Source organism: Condylura cristata, unplaced genomic scaffold (genome assembly GCF_000260355.1).
Source record: "Condylura cristata isolate star-nosed mole 26May11 unplaced genomic scaffold, ConCri1.0 scaffold00008, whole genome shotgun sequence".
NCBI classification, from domain to species: Eukaryota; Metazoa; Chordata; class Mammalia; order Eulipotyphla; family Talpidae; genus Condylura; species Condylura cristata.
Window position 1 is genome coordinate 17,030,855 of NW_004567109.1, and position 24,042 is coordinate 17,054,896.

At 50.2% G+C, this 24,042-nt stretch overlaps 1 protein-coding gene across 1 annotated transcript in view; it reads right to left on the reverse strand.

The window, feature by feature from the left end:
- Positions 1 to 24,042, reverse strand: part of CSMD2 (CUB and Sushi multiple domains 2) — a 460,842-nt gene that overhangs the window by 421,051 nt on the left and 15,749 nt on the right. Inside the window, exon 2 of the mRNA XM_012722353.1 lies at positions 1,186 to 1,298. The gene's annotated coding sequence lies outside the window, so the exon portion shown is untranslated. The remainder of the gene's footprint in view (positions 1 to 1,185; positions 1,299 to 24,042) is intronic.

Consider the following 24,042-nt stretch of genomic DNA (forward strand, 5'->3'; position numbering starts at 1 on the left):
AAGAAATTGGGCTATCTCAGGAGACTTCACTTTTAAAAATAGGTAGGCCTTTGCGGGAGGCTCATTAAAGGCAAATGGGGTTACGTCAGGAGCCCTCAGTTAAAGCAAGCTGGAGTTGTCTCAGAAGCCCTCAGTCAAAGCTATGTGTACCTTTGGAGACTTTACTTAAAAATAACTGAGACCTTTCCAGGAGCCCTCAGTTGCTCAGGGAAAAGCATCAAACTGTGTCTCCCCTCACCAGAGGTGGATTTTCCCCAAGAGATGGGATTTCCCCTTTCTCAAGGTGTCTTCCTAACCACAACAAAGGTGATATCTGTTTCTACATTACTACATCTTCATTCATGAAACTATCACTTATTCCTTAAGTTCTTGGAGGCAAGGGGGGAAAAGTGTTCAAATAACTGGCATGCTTTACTAGGGTGTTATGTCATTACTGTTATTAATTATCATTAACAGTCTTAAAATATGCCTATTAATGATCTCAACACAAAATAGCAGTGCAGTCTTAGCCAAGAGCAGCATAATTATCTATTAATGAGATGTAAATTTCCCAGGGAAATGACAGAGATCTAGAAGTACCACCTTCTGAACTAACATAATAAAGTTAATAATAATAGTGTATAATCTGAAGATATTAGTGTTAATTTGAATGCTAACACCATATTTAAACAGGCTGAAAGAAGTTATTTGCATAACTCAAACCAAGAAACCTTAATCCACACTAGCGGGAAAAATTGATTGTTCTCTGAATGATATAAAACTTACTCTCCACAGTCACTGTATTGGGAGGAAATTTTTTTCTGCTATTTTCTTTCTTTTACTTAGAGTTTATATCTCTTATGTTCAAAACCAAACTAAGGAATCTTATGCAATTAAGCCCCACAGAAAACAGGATTAAAAAAAACACACACACACAACAGAACCTAGTTAAGGGGACACAGAAGTAGATACTACCAGGCCCTTGGGATAAACTATGGTAGCTGAGCTCCAATTTCAATTCTCAGTTTCCTGGAAACACAGAATAGGCAATTTAAGTAACTGAGTTATTGGTCAGTGGCCAGCCTTGTTAGGACAGGCCTAAGCTCTGGTTCTGCAGAACCCCTTCCCTGCAGCTGAGCGCTGCAGTGCAGCCCTGCCCAGGGCTCGGTCCCCACATCAGGGCACCCGCTAGACGGAGGCACCTACCTTCGTAGCTGGCGTGGAAGCCCTGCGCACTGACCGCGTAGTCACTGATGAGGCGCAGGGACAGGGTGGTGGCCGCGCTCACAATGGTGGCTGGCAGCTGAAAACCCGTGAGCCTGAAAGACAAAGATGTGCGATTAGGGAGAATGACCCTCTTGGGAACTGCACGTTCGTTAAGCATTTATTGAGCGCCTGCTGGATGCACAATGTTGTGCAAGGCACAAAGAGGCCTATGGAAGAATCCTAACACGTGCAACCTGTTCAAAGACAAAGTGACTGTCAGCACAGGTGAGAATGGGAAGCAGCAGCCTCTGTCTGCCAGGGAAACATGGGGCGGAGGATACACCCCAAAGCCACGGGCTAGCCCTGGCCTGGTGGCCTGCTTCATCTGTGTCTCTTTTCTCCTCTTCCCACTTCTCCTTTCTCTTCCCTTGTGGGCTGAGGTCCCTTGAGGTTCTGGGTAGACTTCACCACAGATTCACAACTAATAATCACCAAGTGACAACATTTCCTCACACGCTGAGGAAGAGCCAGCCAAATGTAGGCAGCAGAATGTGGACGTCCCTTATAATAGATTTTACTCTTTAAAAGGAGCATCTACTGCTTTTACAGATGTGATAAGTGATTATTATTTTTAAAAGATGAAAGCAAAAAATAAAAACCAATTCCATCTTGAAATAATCTTTCTTGACAGTTGACATACAAAGAGATGGCAGGATTGGTGGATGGGATCATTGTCGATGAAATTCCATACAGATGGGGCCATGCTTTTAAAATCAGCATGCTTAATTTTATTTTTACCTGAAAACTAAGAAAAAGGAACAGGGGTGAAAATGGAAGAACTGGATATAATATCATTTGAGCAAAAAGAATCATTTTTGTAAGTTTCTTCTAATGTGGAAAAGAGAAAATAATGAAGCCCTCACCAAACACTTGGGAATTTTCCTCCACTGGGCATCCAGGCACGTGGGCCCACAGGTGATCTACAGCACACAGGTGGCAGTAAGTGGACAGTCCTTTTCACGTCCACCCTTGTCTGTGTCCCCTATCTAGGCTTTCCCTGCCACCCTCAGTCCCAGAAGGGCTCTTGACTCCCATTTTTAATTAACTGGGAACAGCGGGGAACTGCTAGGCCCCTCTCTATACCTGCTACTGCTGTATAATAGCTGACTTCCTAGAAGGTCCTTGCAGAACACAAGCCTTGGATTCAGACAAGTTAAATCAGATGTTTATTAACACCCACGGTGAAAATCCCTGTGTCCAATGAAGCCCTGGATCTCCACACCACCATCATAATCCTAGGGGATTTTTGTTAACTCAGACTAAACTCAAGGAAAAGAGGAGGAAAAACCATCGACCATGAAATGGGTGACCAAATACATTTCAAGGCCATCTTCACTTCTGATAAATAATAAATAACCATCCAGCAGAGGAACCCTAGCTCTCCTCTTCCCTCCCTCTTTCTGTCTTTTATCACTCTCATTTTCTCACAGGGATAAAAAAAAATGTATATATGTAATAATGAAACTACACATGTTCTAAGCAAACAAGCTTTTAAAAGTCATCTCATGCAGGAAGGTCTTTCTAAGCCTGACATCTTTAGAGGGCACTTTGACTTCACTTGCCCATCATTCTTCTAGGGAGCAGGGGATTCTGACAGGGGCCCCAGGGCTCACTGACCACAGCACTGGGACCAGTGAGGAATGAGGGCACAGCTCCTCTTTATAGACTTGTTCTAGGTCTAGGGGAGCAGGAGGAGGGCACAGAATTGAAGCAGGGGTCTTTCTCAGTCCTTCACTGGCCCGTGATATATAGACTAGGAGAGTCTTTATATTTTTGAATCTAAATCATTCACATGTAAGCTTGAGACTGCCCGTGGCCTCTTTATCATCACATAGTCTATCTCCTATGGAGACAGTGACACCCCACATAGATATAAACAAAGGAGGAGAGACAGAGGAGAGACAGCGTCCTGATGTAACAGTGTTGAGATCTCGAGCCAGCCAGCATGGAGCTCTGTCTCTGCAGTGCCCAGTGACACAAGCCGACGTTCTGTTTGCTTGCTGGCTTCTTTGCTGTCTGTCTGTTGTTCAAGTTTGCTTGATTTGGGCTCTGTCTCTTAAAACTGACTCAGTACTAGTGGATACAGCATGAAATCCTAGAGGCATTAAAGGAAAATAACAGTAGATTTAATTATGTGAAAATTAGAAGTGCAATATGCAGAGCCAAAGAAATTGTAAGAAGGTAAAGACAAAAAGCCAACCGAAAAGATTGTGTGTAACGTGTATGACAGGAAGAGAGTTTGGATTTGTAATCCATAAAGAGCACTAAAACTTAACATCATAAAGTGGGAAAAGGTAAAGTGGAAAGGATCAAGGTTACAAACAAGCACATGATCCAGCTGATATGAAAAATATGAAAAAAATTGGCCCTCCCTGGTGGAGCAGTGGGTTGAAGCACAGCACTAAAAAGCACACCACTTCAGCATGAGTTCGATCTCCAACCCGGAGGAGACCCACATGGTGTGGCAGACCTCTCCTGACCCACCCGCTACTCCCCTCAGCATTGTATTCGTCATTCAGCCTGTTCTGCTCCCTACTCTGTCTCTGGTGAAGCCTCTCACCGCCCCTGCACCTCTGGCCTATACCTCAGTCAGTATGCATAAATAAATAAATCTTTAAAAATAAGAAAAAAATAAACACAGGATTCATTTTTCACCTGTCAGATTGGCAAATATCCGGCATTGGCAGGGGTTATGGGAAAATATCCCATAGCTACAAGAGGATCATAACAAATACATGAATTCCACATGTACATCTGACAAGTTAGATAAAATGGATCATTCCTTGGAAAGCAAAAACTGCTTCCCCAACAAGAAATGGATAATTCAAATAGTCTTGTAACTACAAGAGATAGTATTTTTTTTTTTTTAGATTTATTTATTTATGCATACAGAGCTGGAGTACAAGCCAGAGGTGCAGGGCGGTGAAAGGCTTCACCAGAGTCAGAGCAGGGACCAGAACAGGCAGATCGACAAAGTACACTGCTGAGGGGAGCAGCGGGTGGGTCAGGAGAAGTCTGCGTGCCATGTGGATCACTTCCAGGACGGGCGGGATCGAACTCATGAGAAAGTGGCCTTAACTTCTCAGTGCTGTGCTTTAACCTGCTGTGCCACCAGGGAGGGCCCAATAGTAATTTTTTTAAATCCTACAAAAAGAAGTATCCAGGCCCATAATAGTTTCACTAGAGAATTCTAGTAAAGGTCTAAAGAATAAAAACTAATTCTATGCAATTTCTCCCAGAAAGTAGAGGAGAAAGGTACTTCTAAACTCATTTTATGAGTATTACCCTGATACCAAAACCAAAGATAGCATAAATAAAGACCGATACCCACAAGAATAAAAAAAAAGTCCATGCCAAAATATTGCAGACAATCCAGTAATATGTAAAAAATAGCTATGCTCTCTAACCAAGTGCAAGTCTGGTTCAACATGTAAAGAACAATGCAATTCACTGTATTAACAGAGCAGGAGAAAAATCACATGATCATATGAAAACTGATGCAGGAAAACTTTTGACAAAAGTCATGGCTGACTTTAAAACATTTTTCTTTAAGAAAACAAAAAACAGAGGGAAACTTCCTGACTTGATGAAGAGCACCCATAAAATATGTTAGCTAACATCACACTTAGTGACAAAAGACTGAATTTCCCCCCCTAAGACTGACAACAAGACAAGTATCTAGCAATCCAATTGGAAAATTGGCAAAAGACACCAAGAGACATTCCACTACGGAGCCATTAGGGAAACTCAAATTAAGAGCATAATGAGATATTACTACATACCCATTAAGACAGATTAAAGAAAAAAAGTGGTAACATCAAACACCATTGATGGTGCAGAGCAACTGGATTGCTCATAGATTACCAGAGGAATGTAATGTGTTTGTAAAATGGTACAAACACACGGGAAAATAATTTGGCTTCTTCTTTGAGAAATAAACTACTGTGCATCACTGATCTGATAACTCAGCAATCAAACTCCTGGGCACTTATCCCAGAGAAATGAAAATTAACTGCACAAAAACCTGTATGTGATTATTCATAGCTGCATAGCGTTTGAGCTTTTTTCTTGGTGTATATGTGTATGTGTATACACACACACACACACACACACACATATAAATATACATATATATCAATATATATACATACATACACACATACACACAAACATATGTGTGTATATGTATATTTATATATGTATATGTATATGTGTATATTTGTGTGTGTGTGTGTGTGTGTGTATAAATCAAAAACTGGGAGTCACCAAAATGTCCTACAATAGGTGAATGACTCAGTAGACTGTGGTTTATCCATACCATGGAATACTACTCGGCAATAAAAAGGAATACACTATTGGTAACTGAAGGTGGGTGGATCTCAAAAGCATCATGCTAAGCATGACCAAGGTGATCTGAAATGACATAGCAGCTGATTCTATTTATGAAACATTCTTGAGATAGCAACATTACAGACACACACACACCCAACCTATAGCTGCTAGGTCAGCTCTGGACTGGAACTGACCACCAGAACCATGACCCTGGTCTCAAGTCTTGCTGGTGCACCAAATACCCAGCTGCTGCCCCCAGAGATTCGTGTCAACTGATTGTCAGTTAATTGCTGACCCCAATGGGTCTTGAGTGTTGAAAATACCAATTTGTCCCCACAGAGGCCAAACCTCTCTCTGGATCTGAGCCCAGCCTCCCTGCCAGCTGAACTATTGTTCTACATCCAAGTGTTGAATTCATAGCAGATGCACCCAAGTCGACCAACATTTCACCTTCAGATGCTCTTCCCAGACACACAATTTACAGCATCATGTAGGAATCTCTTCCCTTGCCAAGGCTTCTCCCAAGTTATCTCTGGGAATGCCATTCTTCCCACTCAGTGGAATTTGCTGGTTTTATTCCCTAAGCTAGATATTTTTAAGCTGCCATTAAAGAGTCCCAGACCCCGGTTTCTCGATACTATATTGACACAGCTGTGAATAGCTAATGTACACTGTCAACAAACAATTATGGTTTGATCACTTGCAATATATGGAATTGCAGCTTACGAGGCATTTTCTCTAAGCAGCTATTTACCATGGCGCCACTATTTCCCCGGCTTGGAGATAAATTCTAACATGAAGAAGCCCTCACGGGCACTAAAGCAGGAGGGGGTACAGCGCTTGGGTCCCCCAATCTGGACACTTGAATAATCATTCCTGAGCCCCACAGCCTGTTCTCCTCTCACCCGCTCCCTATTGCTGGACTAATTTTAGACAAGCTGATGACCCCACAAATTAGGAAGAATATCGCAGTTGCATGTTGGGATGAGCTCACAACACTTTCAGATGTGCCGTCTTTCATCTGCAAGGTCTAAATTCTGTACTTAGAGCATCGAGGTGTCCTCATGCTCACACTACATGTTCAACGTGCACGTGCAGGGCTCTCTGCTCAGTGAGGTCCCTCCGCAGTCCTCAAACTTCTGGTGAGTTAAGTCACAGAAATCTGAGGGGTGTAGAAGAAATCAGAGTTAAGATAGAGGTGGGGTAAAATGATGGCAAAAAAGACACGTGGTCCCTGTCGCTACTGGTGTCTTCAAAGTCTTTGGCAACCAGAAACAAGACCAACAGGAGCTGGTGCTCATCTTCTGCTGTGTTGAGGACTGTTTCCTGCTGCCTCGAGAACCTTCACTTTGCTTGTGCTTCCCTTCCCAGAGGAACCCAGAGTTAAGGTGGCTTAAATTGCTTGTACAAATATTATATTTTACACTAAACAACTGCTTTTCTGTTGTGCCTCTGGAGGGCATGCCAGGTGGGGGCTGCCTACGTGGTCAGCCCTGGGCTCTGAGTTTGTAATGAGCATCCCTGGCTGGCGGTGGTCCACACATGACATGATGTCAGAGTTCACGGCTTGGGGCTCAGCACGTTCTAGGGACTCCACTTAGGAGAGGACTCTTGGAAGCTTTTGCCTGGTCCGCCCCCCCCCCCCGGCATCATCCCAGGTGGGGCATTCTTTGCTCTGTCACCATAGTAAGTCATAGCCAGAAGTGCAGTTAGAAACTGAATCCTGTGCATCCTCTAGGAAAGTTACTGAACCCCAACACACAGGGTGACAGTGACCAGCCAGATTCTACTGAAAAGAGCAAATTTGAGATTATTCTCCCAGTGACCATCTACTGTGTTCAGTGTTTGAACAGAACTGGGAAATTCAGTATAAACAAAGTTAAGCAAGGATTTTTCAGAAAAATAAAAAGTGAAGTGCTTTGGAGGAAGCTAGCGGTAAACTTCCAAAGCAGGGGTAGATTATGTAGCAGCCCCTTGAACCATTTGATCATAGATTTTTTGTTTGTTTGTTCGTAGAGCATTGTAGGGGCTGGGGTTCCTTGGAACCCTCTCTAGGAAATTACATGCCCCGAGACGGGGGGCAGGGACTCAGGCTGCTGCTATAGAGGCTGCTTCCACTCCTGGTGTTGGAAGCCCTAACGCCCAGCATGACCAAAAGACTAGGGAGGTGGTCCTTGAGTGGCCCCCAACTCTGAAGATCCTTGTAAGAAATCCCCATTTTGAGGGTGATCCACACATATCTCTCTTTGCAAACTTCAAGAGCCCAACTAATATAAAATTATCCAGGAATAAACAATAATATAGCAAATTGAACCTTTATTGAATGGTTCTCATTTAAGGCTCTTAGCACATCAAACAGTGATATAAAAAAAGACATGTCAATTGACCTTGGGTATAAAAGAGTAAATGTAAGCAACATTTATCACACTGACAAGCTTGGCAAATAGTGTTTTGATTTGCCAGCACCCCTTCTCCAGACAGCAGCCACTAGTTAGATACATAAACCATTAAGCTAAAAACAGAACTATCATTATAGGCATCATCTAGTAATTTGCAGGTAATTGATGGACATTAGTCATAATCACACACAATACACAGGCACACGCATATACCCCTACAGACACACGTTCGCTCTGGTAATTCCAATTTGCATTTCATCAAGAGCTTCTAAAATTGGAAAACAGAAAAACTGGGCTTCCTGTGCATTTCAACCTATATAACGGGCCTTCCCTGGTGCCACAATAGGTTAGAACACTGCACTGCAAGCTGGCAACAGCCGCTTCAGTGCAAGTTTTATCCCCAGCCCTAGAGGTGACCCACAGACCTCTCCTGACCCACCCTCTGCTCCTCTCAACAGTATGTTTCAGTTGATCTGCCTGTTCTGCTCCCCACTCTGTCTCTGGTGAATCCTCTCACCACCCCTGTAACTCTGGCCTGTACCCCAGTTCTGCATGCATAAATAGACCCTTTCATTCTTAAGAGTATGCTGTGGGCTGGGGTTCTGTGAAACACTCTCTGGGAAATACTACCCCCAGAAGGCAGGTTACATAGCGTGTGCTATCGTTTCATTGGTCAGGAGTTTGCTGGTGACCTCAGTCCCAGAAGCCCTGAGATCCACAGGGACCCCAAATCTATACAGTTGGCTCTTGTGCTGCCCTAAGACCTGAGGAACTTATAGGAAACTTCATTGTCAAGCCCATCTGGCACTGGCCAGATATCTGCTGAAAAACCTCAGCATCCAAAAGATGCCCCCAGACTATCCAGGAAGCATGTACTGGCTGTCCACACATGCCCATTTCAGCCAGACAAGTTCATCAAGTTTTTGGAGGCCAAGATGCCTGACCCAAGGGTGGTGGGCCAGGAACTAGGTCTCAAATCGGAAACACTTTCTAGGATTTGCACGAGCTTTAGAAGCAAGGTATAGAGTCAGAGTACAAAAACGGGAGAAGCAGTGTCTGTTCAGAATGCAAATTCTCTGAACACACTCCACACCCAAGACTATTTTCCTAAGAACTGTACTCCTACCTCCTGAGCTCTGTCCTGAATTTTCTCCATAATTTTCTCCATCACCACCTGACCTGTTACATATTTGATTATCTTTACTTATTAAGTCTACCTTTCTCCACTAGTGTGCAAATTCCAAGAGGGCAGGAATTTTAATCTATTTGCTCCCCTGGTGGTGCCCAGCATTAGAGAACAGGACAGGCACACAGGAGGGATTAGTAACTCGTTTTACTCTGGCTGAAAACACAATGTGCAATAACAGAACACAGCCAGTGCAGAGACAGACGTGCAGGAGACTCTGGCATCACTATCACTGCCTTGAGCTGATCTAAAAAGATAAACTGCTATCGCCAATCATCCAAAGAGCGTGGAGAGGCAGGGGAGGACGGGAGGTCATTTGAAGCCATGGGGATGGCATAAGCAGAGTAAAGACAAAACCCAACTTTCCATGTAATTTATGAAATTGTTCTTCAACCAGTGACAGGAGAACAAATGGCTACAACCAGCTGTTCATCCTCCATGCGTTTGCCATGACTGCTTAATTACCACTCTCCCCATGAGAGGGGATTTTTCTGCTCAGGCCTCAGTGGATGCACACTTTATTTGCTTCCATGGGACCCTGGAAATTTCTGACCCAGCTTGGTCTTTGCTGACAGAGACTGAAGGCCCCAGAATTGTGCGTCAGCGGGCTGGTAGGGAAGGGACTCTGGAAGGGGGTTTTGGGTTAGAGGGTCCATCGTGTTCTAGAAGACTGATGCCTCTGCATCCTCCTCCCCTAGATCAGACCCAGTCCCTTTGCCATTTGGGAAGGGAGCTGTTCTCCTTGGCCTTCAAGTCTGAGCCACCTCCGGGCTTCTGCAGAGTAGCAGGGGCCTGCCTAGGCCCTCAGACAGCCATTCTGGGACTGGCACTGATAGGAAGAACTTTGCGTTTTCTGATCCAGGGAGACACAAACAATAGCAGTGACTTAAATATCAGTGAGTGGCCAGCAGCGTCTCCCTGGGGCGTCTCCATCCTGAAGACATGAGCCAGCCCAGCCTCTGACAGCTGCAGCTGCTGCCCTGGGCAGGGAGCAGAGCCCCCGAGCAGGGGTCCTACCCACCTCCTGCACCATCATGTCCTCCTGTTGACGACCAGGGCCTGAGTATGGTCTGAAGAGGCTGGGTGTCCACACTAGAAGCAGCACTTCCCAGCGTGCCCCGGGCAGTACCTGTGCCCAGTAAATGACCACCATTCCTATCATTACCCGACCTCCAGCCGATGTGGCATAGGAAGGGAAGAAACATAGGCCTACTCTTGGGAACTGCACAGAAATGCCTCCTGGACACAACTGGAAAGCAGTCCAAGCTCAGACACAGGGCACCATGCCCACTGGTCTCCCCTGCTCCAGGGTACCAGGATGAACCAGGCCCTTAGCGAGGCACTGAGGAGATTTCCTTCTGAGGATGAGGAACACAGAGGGTTCTGCTCAGGGAGTTTCCCAGCCAAGCTGTGCTATGGAAGCAGGGAAAATGGAGCCAGCTGCTGCCCAGCATGAAGCCTGGTGCAAGGACCGGATCCCAGGTGACCAGAGATGGTGGCTGGGAGCAGCACAGGGTCAACCCTCTGAATTATCAGAGCCAAGCCAGAGAAGTGTGCACTTCAGAGGAGCAATCCCTCCTTGCTGGCCTCACCTAGAGCCCTTGGAGGAGAGCCCTGGGGCAGAGGGACAGTACAGTCTGCCCCCTGGGACTTTGTGCAGGGACTGGGGGCGTCTCCCACCCTCTGCTTCTCAGGGTCAGCCTGAGCCTCTGGCTTCCGGCTCAGCTCCAAGGAGAGGATTCATGTCATAGTCTATGGCTTGAGTCAGGACCGCTGCCCTTTCCTCACGTCCTGACTCTTTCCAGCCCCTCAGGATCGGATGGCTTGAATCCCTAACCAGCCGCTGCTCCCTGGTTGCCATCTTTTCATGTATCCTTGGTGCTGCAGCCTGCAAAGCGAGCACTGGTCCCACAGAATCCATGACCCCCAAGATCCTGCCCAACTTAGGGACTATCAGAGGACACAAGAAGACAGACGCCTGTTGATGGCACTGGGATTCAGTGGCCCCACACGTGGACACAGGGAGGTTCACAGATGGCTGGGTGGACCACACCCCCTAACATGGCCCCACCCTTCCATATTCTCCATCATCACTGCATTTTCTCCTCATTAGCCTGAACGGCTTAGTTCCATGTGCCTACCTGTTCGTGCGGGGCCTTACCCTATCGGAACATCAACCTGTTTAATGTCAGAATGCTGTCCATCTTGATGACCATTGTGTGTGAAGTGCTTAGCACAGAGCCTGGCATACAGTGAGCACTAATTAAATACAGGTAGAAGTGAATGAATGAAGAAGAGTGAATGACTTGTGATGTCAGGGAAGTTAGAAAAAGAGAGTTTCAAGAAGAATGAGGGCAACGCTTTCTAGAGGGAAGACGAAGAGGATCACTAGCCGCGGCAGTTAGAAGAGGAGCGGTGATTTACCCCTGATGGCATGGATGGCCTGACAGGACAGAGCCAGATGACAGTGGGTGAAGCTGTGAATAGGAGAGAGGAAGTGGAGACGTTGAGTCTAGACAGTGGTGTTGAAAGAAGAGTCAATAGAAAGCTACTTTTAAACTAAAGCCCTTTGCCCACAATCAGAAACCGCCCATTTCTACCTTTTTCGGCTATCCAGCCCTTCCTGTAGCTTCTTTTGGGGCACACACCATCATCATCTCTCATTACTTTATTTTTAAATAAAATAAGCAAGTTCATGAGCGTTTATTTCAGTCTGATATTCATTCTCTTGGCAGGATAATAATTGATACCTTAAGTGACCTCATTAATCAGCAGGGACAAGTAGAATGATGTAAGTGGAGGACAATTTACTGTGCAGCCTGTCTAGGAAAGACGAAAAGGTCCCCCCTTTTTCTAGGTCAGAAGGGGACACTTCCACGGGCAGCTAACTCCTCATTAGTCTACTTTCTTGGGTTCTTCCATGCAAAGTGGAAACCAAAAATCTGCAAGGAGAGTTCAAATAGAGTGGCACAAGTAGGCTCCAGGGGTGTCCTTGCCACTGCAGGGATCAGCCCTTGGAGTCCTCCTCCTGTCTTTCGTCAGGGGAGGAGGCAGGGCCGCATCTCTCGAGATAGGCCCCAAAAGGTGAATGTGAATACAACTGAAGTAATGAACTTCCTTAAAGTGTAGTCAGAAGGCATGGCACTTCAAGGTGACCGTGGTGAATCTTCTGATCAGGTGGAATGTCCTCTGCAAAATGCATTCTCGTCATCTTCGTTATCATTTGAAAAGTTACCCAGCAGCAACATCTGCAGAATATGACAGGTATGGAATATTCGGGTCTCCCAGCATTTGTAAATGCATAAGAGGAGGTGGGGTACCCACTCTCACACTCAGGCCGGCTCTTCACTGCATCAGTGACGAAGCACAGATGTCACCTGGCCATGGGGCCCGCTCTGCCCACGGTCACTTTTTAAAGAAATTCCTACTTATGAACTAGACTGAGATTTACTGGAAAGTTGCAAAGGTAGGCCAGAATGCCCACACACCTCTCATTCAGTTCCCGTCATTCACCCATGGTTACAGGCCAAAACAAAGAGTAGGACATTGGCATTATAAACTAAACCAGGTGCTTTATTGAATTTCGCCTGTTTTTCCACAAATGTTCTTTTTCTGTTCCAAGAGCCAGCCCAAGACAGAATATTGCATTTAGAACCATACTTTTTAATCTCTTACGGGGTAACTTAGTAGGCACACTACACTGGCCAACAGAAGATTGAGACCCAGCTCCAATGTACCCCCTCAGGTCTTTCCTAAGGGGCCTGCACAGAAGCCAGGTAAGGGTCAACTTTCTTGTATGAACTGTATGAACAGGTTCCAAACTACCCATGCCAACATACCCAAGGTTCATAATGGGCTCTGATTGGGCAAATGGATGGCAAAAAAAAAAAGCAAGAGACCCTGGAGTACCTTCTTAAGACCACAGAGCCCTCACAGAGTAGGCAGTGACCCCAGTCTACCCTTGTGGATTGGCTTAATTCCTAACCTTTCTCATTTTAGAACATATCTTACAGGCTGCTCCCCACTCTGTCTCTGGTGAATTATTTTACCCCACCCCTGGCACCTCTGGCCTACACCCCAGTTCTTGAATGCATAAATAAAATAACAATAATATCTTGCAAAAACACAAGAAAGACTAGAGACTAGAATGAATACTATATACACTACATGTTAGGGAAATGAAGCTTCAGAAATAGCCCCCAGGGAGAACTCCCCAACCCCTCCTTGACATGGTGACAAGACCCTTCATCATCTGACCTCTAGCTCATCTGCCATCAGACATCAGCCCTAACCCCAAACAAAATAGCAAACAAGGGAGCAAGAAGCTCACTCACCCCCATGGTACAGAACATCACCCCAAATATCACAGTAGGCCCACTTTACACCCACTGCTCCCCTGCATGGAAACCCCTCCCCACTCATCCAGCCATCTCTCAGCTCCAGGAACTTCACTCAAAGGCGCCTCCCCTCCTGAGCGGCGCTGCCCCCAATCCTTCCCGATGTTGCCTCTAACTCGCCTTGCTCTCGACACCTCTCTCCAATTGCACTGAGCTGCCTGTTCCCTTTATGGCCTGCCTCAAGCCCTCCAGCTCCCCAAGGTCAGGCCATGTCTGCTTCATTGTTGGAGCCCAAGCATAAGTGGTGCAGGAGACCTCTTTCCTGCCATTGAGCGTGATGATCACCCTACAGCTAGCAGGACTTGGGGCTGCCTCCAGGCTCTGCTCCTGCCTCGCTGTGTGGTCCTGGCCACGATACGTCATGGTTCTGTGCCTCCTCTTCCACGTGGTCATGTGGGGGATCCACAACGGTGGCTCCCTTCGTGAGTGCTGAGTCGAGTCACGGGTGACTCAGGATGGCGCCTGGCCCAGAGTTACTGCCATGCTGCATCGCTATTATTACACTTCCTTCCATCAAGTGTTTAACAGTCAGGTTTCCACTAGCGTGGGACCTGGGTTAAGGATTTACAGACAAGTGTTGATCACAGGAAACACAGAGGACTCAGACAGGAAAGGGGAGCCGACCATAAAGGGGTTCTAGTCATGTGGGGGGACATGTGAGTGTATGGAGCTGGGTCCCCTTGGGAGCAGTTCAGAACATGCAACTGAGCTACCTCCGCGGGCGGGGAGCCGCAGCATCACGCACCCACCACCGTTCCTGGCTGGCTGCTGCTCCTGGGACATTAGCACCAGCCCGTGAGCTACGGGCAGGGCAGCTCCTGGCTCTGCCAGCGTCTTTCCTACTCACATTTGATGCTTGACCACATGCTTGGGGTAAGGGTGGGGGAGCAAATGCCCCTCAAGACTTCTAACTGTGCCCTGGCGGCCAGACTACCTGCTCCCCTGGGCCCGGGTGCCCTTGGCCCTGCCCATTTTCTCCCCTTGTCCCCTCCTGGCCACCGCTTCCTGGGGGCTGGAACCACAGAGACGGGGCCACCTGGAACTGACCGTGGGATTGGGCCCGTAGACCACGCCATCCTCCGTACCAAGCTGAAGTCTGGCAGAAAAATCTTCCCTTGTCCCTTCCCCTAGACCCTCTCCCCGAGTCGCCTATGCTAACCCCACTCTCACACTTTATTCTGCAGCTTTAGTAGCAAGAGGCTCCTGGCAGGAGCAGGGCCCTGGCACGCAGGCGGGACTCAGCACACATGCAGCCCATTACAGTGATATGTGGCCCAGTCTCCGCCCCTCCCCGCCGGGGCTCAGAGGGCAGCCAGGGAGAGGTGGGCAGGGAGAGATCCAGCTGCCCGCTCCTGCCCTCCCCACCCCCTGCACCACAGCTCCTATGACTCCCTTCTGCACCCCCTGGCTTGCAGTCCCCAGTGCCTGGTAATTAGGCTGTGTTTATTAAACCACGGGTTCTGGCTCTGCTCACCCGAACTCTGCTTACCGTAGATTTTCCTGCGAGGACCGCAGAGATTGTAAAAACAACAACCCACCTTGTCTCTCTGGCTTATTTACTAACCTGGCCATAAATAATCGGGGCAATTTGCATATTACTCCTTGGCTTTTTATAGCATCACACTTCTGAGTACCGGCAGGCAAGCTGGGTGCTGGAACACGGGGGGGGGGGGGGGGGGGGGGAGCCTTGTCTACGCTGGCAGGGACACTGGCCAGAGCAGCTTCGGCAGACTTGGCTTCTCCAGGCTCAAAACCCAGAAAGGGAACCTGGGCATGGCAGCGCGTGGGGGCAGAAGCCATGGGCGCAGGGGAAGCCAGCCAGGGTCGCTGGGCAGGCGCAGAGGTGTGCACAGCTGTCCTGGAGGTGAAAGCCAAGCCAGCCCTTTGCAAAGGCTGGCCCTTGGGATAGGAGCGCAGAAGGAACCTCCCGCAACTTGCTCACAGGAGCTGTGGGGGCAGAGGGCTCACGCCCTGAATCAGACCATGTGGCTCTGGGAGGTCATTTCCCCTCTGGCCCTCTCACCTCGTCTGCAGAAATGATAGAGGGGCAGTGCCCTGACCTCAAGATGCTGGAGGGTTGATACAGGGAAGCCGCTATGCCTGACGGGTACAGGGAAGGGTGATAGAAGGGGATGTAAAAACAAACCTCTGCATTCTGACACGATTCAGCAAAATTTATGAAGAAACGACGCCGAGACCTGGTCTAAGGAAAGAGGGAATGGCCGCCAGGCTGCGAGGATGTGGCATCGCCCACAGCTGTCCAGGAGCTGCACCCCCCAGACCAGTGGGCAGGCGGCAGGCCCAGTTCACAGCGGGGCCAGCACCTGTGGCAGCAGTCTGGGGGCAGCCAATATGGGGGTGGGGGGTCAGCCTGGATCCCCATACACACCTCTGCCCTCAGCCCTGCTCATCCTGCCATACTAGGTGCGCCAGCCCCCTTCCCTAGAACAGACCCCCGAATCCCATTCTTCCTCCGTCCCAGCCAGGCAGGAAGCACTTTGACAACATGCAAGCGCCGGCTGTATATTCCCAGACCCCAGACCTCAGACCCCCACTTGCTTGTGGTCTGAACCGAGCTTTAGGGCACTCTCCTGCATGGGCACCTGCAGTGAAGGTCCCTGGCAATGAAACCCAGCCCCGTCCTGCAGGTGAGGTCCCTGCAAACCTGGAGACTGAGGGGCTCACTCTGCCCCGGGAGCATGAAAGGTCACTGCAGGACAGGAGAAATGAACCACCACAGCAAAGTGCCTGACCGGGCCGCTGCACCCACGAGGGCTGGTTACTCGGCGACGCTGTGACTTAAGGTGGCTGCTACAGGGGAGAAGGAGGGAGCCAGCACCATGGCCTGCAGCCCAGGCGCCTCAGGGGCCAGCAGTGAAGACAGCCCAAGGGCGGGAAAGGGTGCCCCCACCTCCCGGCTCAGCTCTCCAGCCAGGTGTGGCCATGCCTGGCGCCCACCCCTCAGCTCCGCCAGCCTGACCCCCAGATCCCTGGGTCCTCCTGTGAATACTCACCTGCCCCCACGCAGCCCAGCGGTCTCCCTGCTGGCACCCTACTTATTCCCACCAGAAAGCTTATCAAGAGCTGTAATCATTGTATTTGTTTCTCTGTTTGCTTATTAATTTCTCCTACTGGAGGGTATGATTTGGGGAGATGTGAAATGTGGGTGTGGTTGCCCGCTGTCTACCCTGCAGGGTGACCACCTGGCCCAATAGAATTAACACATCACATGGTCAGCTTCAAGGCCTGGCCCAGATAGACTTTCAGAGACTATTTGGGGAGTGAGTGAATGAGTGAGCGCAGGCAGCGGAAGCTGCTTTGTGGAAACAGGGGCACGCCGGCCCGTTGGATATCTGCTTCCCTCACGTCCCCGCCCGGACCCCTCTAGTCTGAATCCTCATTGGCCCCCACCTTCTGGATTCACCTGGCTGGTTTTATCTCATCTTTGAAGGTTCAAACACCACCCCTGGCCCCATGCTGGGATGCTGGGTCATCTTCACAGGGCCTCCTCTGCCTGGAACTGAGCCAGCAGTTTTCACACTTTTGTGAGGCCAGGAAGAGAGGAAGACAACAGGTAGGAAGCGCAGGTGCTGGCAGCTGAGGCCGAGAGCCAGGACAGGAAGGCCCAAAGAGGTAAGGACCTGGAGGACAAGGCCCAGGGGCTCGGAAAAGGCCTGGCTCAAGCTCAAGCATGTTGGGAAACAAGACAGGAGCAACCCAGACACGCGGCGGAGGTGTCCAGGAGGCTCAGGCGTGGAGGGAGGAGGTGGGCCGTGAGAGGCCCCGTGCAACTCGGCAACAAGCGTCTCTTTTAATCTGTCTTCTGAAGAATGATGACAGGCCACGAGGAGGCTGGGGTGAAGGAGCAAAGCAAGTCAAACAAGAGGGGCAGGGAGAGGCCCGGGCGCAGTCTGGGCAGGAGTGGACTGGCAAGGCAGCGGCAGGTGGCCTCCAAGGAGGAGGGACGGCGGACACCTGGGAGGTCTCCCAGCAGAGGGCTCTGTGGGAACCTCGGCCAGAGGAGAAGAGAGGCCACTGCAGAGGCCGGAACCAGCAGAGAGCCCACGGGGCCCTGTGCAAAACAGAAGTGTACACCCTTGCTCAAAGCTGACTAGAGATTTCAAGATGGTGACAGCAGAACAGTAAACCAAGCACACTAAACCTCTCCAAGAACAGGTGAGAAGGGGGTGACGTCAGGAGAGCAGAGCAGGTGCGGACGGTCAGGAAGGCGTGTGACCTGGCGTGGGCTGGAGGGGCGGGACAGTCTGCACCACGGGCGGGGCCCCCAGAGCCAGCCCAAGATAGAAGGGCGCTGTCCAGCACATGTCTCAGCTCCACGGACCCCAGAGACAGGTGTGAGAGCTTCTCAGGAACAAGGTCAAGACCCTTCCCCCCAGCTCATGCTGACCTGGGCCACTGTGCTGACCAAGCCTTTCCACAAGGCTCCCCACATCTCCAAGAGACCCCCACCCTCTGTGAGTGAGCCTTGGACTCTACTGTCCCCACAGGTCAGCGTGGCCAGCAGATCCAACTGCTTGTCCCTGCAAGCTCTGAGCCTCACTTCTCAAGGTCTCCCCACTCGTGCCTGGGATGGCCCCTCCTCCCAGCCACACCCACAGGGTACCCTCTCCTGAACCCCAAACCCCTTGCCCACACTTCCAGTTGGATCCAATTGGTCCTTCCAAGCCCAGTCTGGGTTTTTCCAGGAAGACCTCACAGGTAAGACGCTGCCTTATGTCCACTCAGGCACCATCAGGGTCCCCTGTCCTGTGAGCACTCAAGGGGAAGGAGATCCCATCTCACCTACCCGCCAGCCCACACCAAGCACTGTGGAGGCTCATAAAGGAGTTTCATGGCTGCTAGGATGAGGGGCAGGGGTCCCCAAAAGTTCAGGGGTCCCATGAACTCCACCCATTTGTCTTGGACAAACTGGAGTGGGGGAAGAAAATGGTTATAAATCAGAATATACAGTATGACCCAATTTCAGTAAAAATGTATATGTGTGGGGAGCTGTTATGGGTGGTTCCTTGTGGGTGGCAACGTTAGCGCTGATGTGTTCAACTTTTCCTTCTTAATAGTCTGCATTTTCTAAGCTTTCTAGAACTAGAATATATTTATATAATGAAAGCATATGCATCAAAGGCAGGGAAGGAGGACTAGGTGGGGAGCTGGGAGTCTCCGGAGGTAGAGAGGCAGGGCCTCGCCTGCAGGCTCTCCCTTGTGCCCCGGTGCCCTGGCCCCCACACCCTGGAATTCCCTCTCACCTGCAGCCACATTGCTCAGCAACCCGGCAACAAATGTAGGATTTGTACAAGTCATGGGGCTCCCTGTTTCTATTTCCCCCCTCTCTTCCACTTTGCATTTTGTAAGAATCTAATTTTAAACTCCCCAGATGTCATATTTTTTTTTATCTTTTCAATTGATTCTTTGTGGAAACGGAGTAACCAAAGTGCCCTGTAGCTTGTTCGTGGAACTGGGGACAAAGGTCTGGACAGCAGCCACTGTCCAGTCCCCACTTCAGCCTCTGCGCCCCCAGAGCCCCCCTCCCCTGCTCCTGCCTGAGAGCAGGAGCACCCTCACGTGGCCGGGGCCAGGAAAGCCAGCTGTTTGCCTCCGCTGGAGACTGTGAATTGCAGGTCATAACCCTGGGAACACACTGGGGCAGAAGGGAAGCTGCATTTCCTCCTGCTGTGGGTCCAGGGCAAAGCTGCTCCCCTGTGGCGACATTGGGCAACATCAGAAGATGCTGGGGTCCACAGTGGGGGGAGGGGGCTACAGCCAGGCTAGGATGCTGCTAAATACCCCGCAAGGTAAAGGACAGCCCACAGCCAAGAGGGCCGGATTTCACTACAGCCACCCCAGTGGAGAGGCCAGCCGGAGGGCCAGGCTCTGGGCACCTGCTGCAGCTGGCTGCCTCTGACCACCCTCGTGCCATCTAGACGTCCACCAGGGCCTCTCACAGCCTGGCTGTCTGGGCACCATGTGCTTCCCCACCACCACACGCCCACTCTGGTCCTGGCTCCCACACACCTCCTGGAGACCTTACAACCTGTTCTATTGAGGCATCCACCTGCAGAACCCCTGAGGTCAGAAGGAGTCTCCCATTTCCCCCAAGGAGGAGAATGTGGCACAGGGGGTGGCGCAGCGCGTTGATTTCAGCCTTCACACTTGGGCGTCTGCATCAGGGGTCCCACGACAGGGCGCCAGGGCAGGACAGGAGGACCCCTTCCCATGTAGGTAAGCTGCTGGCCTCGCTTCCAGTGGGGAGTTAAGCAGAATAGTTGTGGTTCTTTGGACTTTCAATTCCTGGTCTTGGTGAACCTGAAATTTGGTTCACATCCTACCATGACCTTTGCCCTCACCCGACCCAGGAGCTGGCAACAGCTCAGACACCACGGAGCAGGCGGTGCCCACTAGGATGCTGCATTTTGAGCGGCACTTGCACCCAGGCTAAAAATAAATCTTTAAGCCTCCAGCTATTTTTACTGCCAAGCAATGCACATCAGCGGCATCTGTCAGGGGTAGCCATGGCACGCAGGCCGGTAACGAGAGAGGCCTGTCCGTCCTGACACTCACTTTCATGTGGCTGTTTCAAAGCGGCCAGTCCGGGAAGTCCTGCTGTGGCCAGGTTTCAGGATAACATTTGAACGGGCAGTGAGGACATGTGCAGACAGTGAGGACAGGAAATAGAGGTGGGATGGGACCATGAGCAGGAGGACAGGGCAGGGGGTCCACCTGGGAGGGCAGGGCAGTCAGGAAAGAGGACACCGAGGACAGCCCCCACATCTGTCTGGCCCTCGCTCCACTGTACCTGTCCTGCTCAATGACCCGCAGTGCCCCCTTGCTTCCGCTGGTTTTGAAGACCCTATTCTCTGTGACCCCATTACTGAGTCTTTGAAGAAGCAAAACAACAAAACTGACCTCAGGCGCCAGTGTCCAGACCCTACTCTGCAGGAGTACCTCCAGGCCTCCTGCCTCTCAGTGTGTCCTCCAGATTTCCTAGAACAACCATCCCCCTCTCTCCCCTGCCCAAATCTGCCTCCACTTCGCCCCAACTCTTCCTTCTTCTCTCGGCCCTTTCTTCCTGCTCTTGGCTGACAGTGAACAATGTCCTGATGCCCAAGGATTCCTCAGTTCCGGGCTGGGGGCAAAATCTGCAAGCAGCACTCGGCAGAAGCCATTTCCCATCCCTAACCCTCCACTTCTGCCCTTCAGGGCTAGGCCAGACAGGCTAGGACACCACCAGGCAGGAGGGCCGCAGTGTTCAGGGAGTCGACAGACCTGGGCTTAAGGCCATGGCTGGGGCTGATGATGAGCTTGAGCTTGGGACAGTGACTTGAACGTCGGTTCCCTGACCTGCACCATGGGGCTGATACTGCTGCCTCGTGCAATCGTATGATGGCAATAAATCATTCACAGGGAGCCTGAACGCTGGAAATGCTCAGCTAGGCATTACTTTCATCTCTTGCACTGCTGTTTGAGCACAGCTGGGCCTGCCTGGAGCCACAGGTGGGGCCCACAGGGCTTAAGAGCCCATCCAACAAAATGGGGTGCAGGTTGTTCCATGACTGGGTGTAATCTTGGGGAGAGAGAGCCCATGACTATTATCAGAAAGGGTCCTTAACCCCACCCTGCCAGTCGGCAGTGAGGGACAATAGTGCGTAGTGGTGAAGTCCACCCCGGTCCGGTCCTGTCACTGTCCCTTTGCCCTCCTCACTAGAGTTGCCATCACGGGGAGGATACTAATGCCTATAGCACTGGGCTGCTGAGAGCAATGATTGGCACGTTGTTCCTGTAACTTAGAAGGATGCCAGGCACATCCATGTGGCATGAGTGTGTTGCATACAAATACACACTCATATATATCAGTTATGACATAGTTAAGTAACTGAGCTCACTTTATCATCAGGAACCACTGTCCAAAGGCTGCCTTGCTCATTCCCCTCTGCTTTCCTTCTCTCTGCCGTAGTATAGTCTCCATCTCAGCATCCCCTGCTCGCTGGCATCATGTAACACCATCTAAGCTGGCCAGGGATGAAGGGAGGGGAAGAGTCCACGTCTGGGGTACAGTGAGGCATCCAGGGACACTCGCGGCCCCCACCTGGAGAGGTGCGGTCCCAGGGGTTGTGTCTCATTTGGAATCGGGAGCAGGCGCAGAACCTGGTTGCTGTGAAGCCATCCAGTGGGCCAGGCCTCAGGGCGGGCTGGACCACAGCAGGGCAGGGCCAGCCAGGGCACTGGACATTGGCACAGCCTTCGGCAAGGCAGTGTCCCTCCACAGTCAGGCTGGGGCCTGCTGGCTCCGTCTGGGAAGCAGCACTGTCCACTGATGAAAAGGAATGGGGGTGCTGGAGGTGGTCAGCAACCAAATTAGAATCAACACAAGTCCCTGGGAATGAGAATAAAACTCTGCTCCGAGGAGTGGCGATTGATGGCATTGGCAGGAGTGTCAAGCCCCGTGGACCACACAGCAGTCAGCCCAGGGCCCTTCGCTGCAGCAGGGGCACCTCCCAGGGCGAGCAGGCTCACCTGGCCAGGTGTGCAGTGCAGTGGCCACCAGGGAGCGCTGGCATCGGGGTGTGGGCTCCAGCGCCACCCCGCACCCTCACACAGGATCCTTCCATGACTCACAGCCCAGGGTAGCGATTAGAGGAGAAAATATTGAGAAATATATGTTTACTCAAATTCTATGCTTGATCAGAATGAAACACACATCATTAGCCATAAAAGTAGGATTAAGACAACAGAGCATTATTTGCAAATGATCAACAGCATGGGCTCAAACATAAACATGTGCAGAAGATATAAATCCGAACAATGAATGCCTCATCCTACTGCAGCTAAAACTCAGTTCTTAAGTCCTGCCTGGATTCATGCCTGGTCTTCATTCTTACTGGGTTCCTCTCCATTTAACACACCAGAGGATGGGCGAAGGACTCGGATTTGAGCAACCAGTATTCTGCCACTCTGGGGGAGGGGAACCAGGGAGCTACCAGCAGAGACTCAGAGACAGAACCCTGGGCCCCTCCCAGGTGACCTTCAACCAAGTCCCCGGCATCTGAGAAATACCATGTAGGCCACTGTCAATCTTTGAAAATTCTGGGGCCCCTTATGATCTGCATAAGATGATTGCTTCCTTCTTTAATGTGGCTTAAAATTCACAAATAAAGTGAATAAAAACAAATAAAAATGATGGTTATTCCATAGATGCGCCTTTAAGGTGCATATATGCCTCACCTCTGGCTCTCACCTGAAAGGCTCTGACTTCAGAACTGTGTCTGAACAATAATAGGATATTTGAGGTGACACCACTTCCTCTGGCTCCAGGAGTCAGGGGCTGGAGGGGGCGAGGTCCCCAGGTGGAGAATCACTAGCCATAGGTAGGTGCCTGTGGCCCAGAGAAGGGTGCCCCTGGAAGGCCCAACTTCTGCAGGGATTCCTCCAGAAGCAGGAACTTCGGTGCTCCCAAGGCCAGGTGCCCCAATTCTGGATGGACACCAGGTTAGAAATGACTCTTCCATCTCCCAGCCTGAGTGCCACCAACTGATGTCAGCTTTTGAGCCTTTCCCCCAGACCATTGACAAAAGCCATCAGTCTCCCCCAGACAACAGTCATCAATTCCCCTACAAGTTTCCCCCAAGTAAACACTCTGAAGTTATTCAGTTTCCACCTTTCATCATCACCTAAGACCCTCTGCGCCCTGGTCCTTCTCCCTGGATCAGCGTCCCTCTGTGGTTATGGGTGAGTGGTAGCTCATTCCAGCCTTTCCTTCTCTCTTACATTTAATCTTGCACTCCTTGAAAACGCATTCTTACTGCAAAAATGACACAAATAGGTGCCACCAAAGTATCTTTGCAATAAGATTTTAAGAGCATTTATAATAAGCCATCCTGTTACTTACTACCAGCATGTGGCCCCACTTCCCTCCCGCCCTTTGTCTGTGCATGTCCTTACAGTGATAAGACAGAATACACAGGCAATTCTACAGTCTGCTACGCTTTCTTAACGCCAACATTGTTCTGGGCCGCCACAGTCTTGATCCGTAGGCTCTCCCTCCAGCAGATAACTGAATTAAACTCAGTCTCTGGCCTGACTTGACCAGTTCAGAAGGAAGGAGAACAGCTTCTTCCACCAACACTTTCCAGTGGCCGCCCCCATCACGCTGCTCGGAGCATCTCCAATGAGAGCCAAGTGCCCTCAGGGTTGCGTGCATGGAGTCACCAATTCCGCCCTGTATTGGTGTCACCTACTCAGGGGAGGGGACCCTAAGTACACAGATCATTCACATTTATGCATCCACTGGACAAATGTCTGTCCACCACCAGGTACCAAGCAGTGCACTGGGGTTAGCATGCGATGGTTAGTGAGACAGGTTTGGTGCGTGAGTTTTCCTGGTGCTGGTGACCTCAGTGAGTCAACAAAGCACAGGCAAAGCAAGGGACAGACATTGCTGAGGACCCATCACAAAGGACCCATCACAGGC